Raw genomic sequence first — 2,646 nt, 5'->3', positions numbered from 1 at the left:
TCTCGATACAAGCCTCGGGGCATAGTCTTCGGTCTTTTCTTTTGCGTAAAAGCAAACGGCTTGGGCCACCTAAGCCGCTCGTTGCGGTGAGTACCGACGTAGTAGAGATCCTTGTCCAATAACTCCAGCAATAGAGCACACGACGTGTAGAAATTGTCGGCGATGATAAGCCTTTTATGGGCCTGGCCATCACGAACCGGCTGAACTTGTTCTGTATCCTCAGTAGTAACACAAACGGAGGACCGATCTTGTTCTGTATCCTCTGCAATATCATCACCAATCGGTCGGACTTGTTCTGTATCCTCCGTAGTAACGTCGACAGTATGTTGATGCTCTGAGCGGGATGGAGAATACTGACGGTCCAAGTTGCCGTCACTTGTGGTGGGGGGAATTGGTTCTTGTCGTTTGGCTGCTGTGTACGCTGCAAGCTTCCCCATTGGAGGCCTCATCGGACGTATCATACATTGTTGAGGGGGGAAAGGTACTAGACCCTCACGCAGAGCATACTTCCACAAAGGCTTGGGACCTACACCACACAGGGTTAGAGGGAGTAGTTATTACTGCTAAACACAACGTACCGATAAAGTAATCAGTGTCAGCCTTGTAGCTGTCTAGCTTTCCTTTCACGCCAGGCTTGAGATACGCATGATCGGAGAGGAGGCCTGAAGGGGGTCTTGCCCGCCAACCAGCCTTTTTTAGCGACCCCCACAGACGCTTGAACTCCTTCCTGTCAATCGTTTCCGGCATTTTTGGTTGAGTGGTGGAGGTTTTGGGCAGAGAGGAGCTAAAGGGCTTGCATTAGAATTTAAAAACCTCTAGGCCGTTTATATCGAATTTTCTATGTGTTTCGAATAATACCTTTCTATCTCCCCCTCGCCGATCGGTAATGATAAAAACTCCCATGGTGGTCTATACAAACTTATATATGCGGTGTAGTAGCCTAAACGACGCCGCGTCCAAGCTGTTGATTCACATAAACCTGCATCATGTCATATTACGTATTATACAGATTACGGCGTTCATTGGGTTAAAGTGTCCCCCACGTGTATAGTAATGAGAGAAGATATTCTTCTGAAGTAGTTTATCATTGCTATAGCCATCGATGATAACAAGCTCCGGTTTGTTAGAGCTTAATGGAGTATGACGCACCTGATCTACTTTAGGAGGGCTATCTGGGTCAGCAAATGTGATGAATCCTTCCAACTTTTCCCGGAGATACTCATAAAGCTCCTGATGAGGATTATGAGCAATGATAGTTAGATGAGCAAATACGTGAGGAGAATGCTTGAGAATAAACATACAAAGATTGTTCTTTCCTGAAAAGCTTGGACCGAGCACAACCATTCTAAACAAAGCTTTCATATCCAATGCGGGGATATCACCCATCGAAGCAGACTTAAAAAAATTTGGAATCGAAGCCCCAAAGTCAGGAATAGCATTCATGACTAAAATCGTTTGATCTATATAGGATTAAACAAAATGAGTTCCGGTTTTTCACATCCACAGCCTACATTTCAATCATCCATTTATAATCCTTCATTCTATCTTTCGTTAGACTCGAATGGTTATCTAACATACGATTATGCGCAGACACTATATTTGAGCAAGGATGATTACAGGATGGGCTACCTTAGCGGAGTAATAGCGGGAACTGCTTCGTACAGCAAAACTTTGATTCTCGATTCGTCCGGCAATATCAGCGGAATTAATAGCTTTGGAGCTTTTACTATTACTGGAACGCTACATACCGGATCCTAACCAAATATAACGTCTCTCGGCTCTTAATCAGGTCTTACGATCGGTGGAAATTTATTGTTCAGTGGGTCATCGCACTCGATATCGTGAGCCTGCCCTTGCCTGTCTCACAATCCACACATTCACCGACATATCGTTGTACGCTCTTGAATAGTCCCCTCCAGTAGAAACATTCCCGGATCCGTTGGTAGGTCCGACCAATTCCCTGATGTCCACCTTCTAAACTAGCGTGATAGTGATGTAGGACATCCTGTTGCAAGGTTTCCGGCATCACCAATCTCATCAAACGTCTCGATCCCCTCTGACTCGTTTCGTAGGAGGGTAATAGAAAAGCAAATCGTTCAGATCCACTGCATAATCCGTAGCGATAATACTGTAGGATTTGGCATCTTCCCGGCAGAGGTCTCGTACGTCCCCATCAGATACTTCTTTAGTCCCAAGATCCACACTTCTTCGTTTTGTGCTATGAGAATCCGCTCAATACGGACTCCCTTCACAAATGCTTCATCGATTATCTGGGGGCTGGATCCAATCCTTCCTCTGGATCTAATGACAGCCATTACCTGGACCGTCCACTTCACGGATCCAACCACCACCACTTCGTCTAGTCGGTTTAATGTGACGAGATCCTGACGCTCGACCTCTCTCTCCACCTCAACACCACATTAATTTCGTAAAGCGGCACTTGCCAAGCTGTCCGCACTGGCATTCCAATCTCGCTTGACATGTACCGGCTCGTGATCCATCCAACTACGTAAGTGGACCATCATCTTCTGCCGTAACAGCGTCAGTGCCGGGGCATTGCAGTCAATTTCGCCTCGCACCTGTCTGATCACCAAATTCGAATCTTCACATCTCACCAGCTTTTCGGATCCTCTTCCTTTAGTAGAT

This window comes from Phytophthora infestans, genomic scaffold, assembly GCF_000142945.1.
Source record: "Phytophthora infestans T30-4 supercont1.103 genomic scaffold, whole genome shotgun sequence".
NCBI classification, from domain to species: domain Eukaryota; phylum Oomycota; class Peronosporomycetes; order Peronosporales; family Peronosporaceae; genus Phytophthora; species Phytophthora infestans.
The sequence above is the reverse complement of the archived record's forward strand: the minus strand, read 5'-3'. Positions refer to the sequence as shown.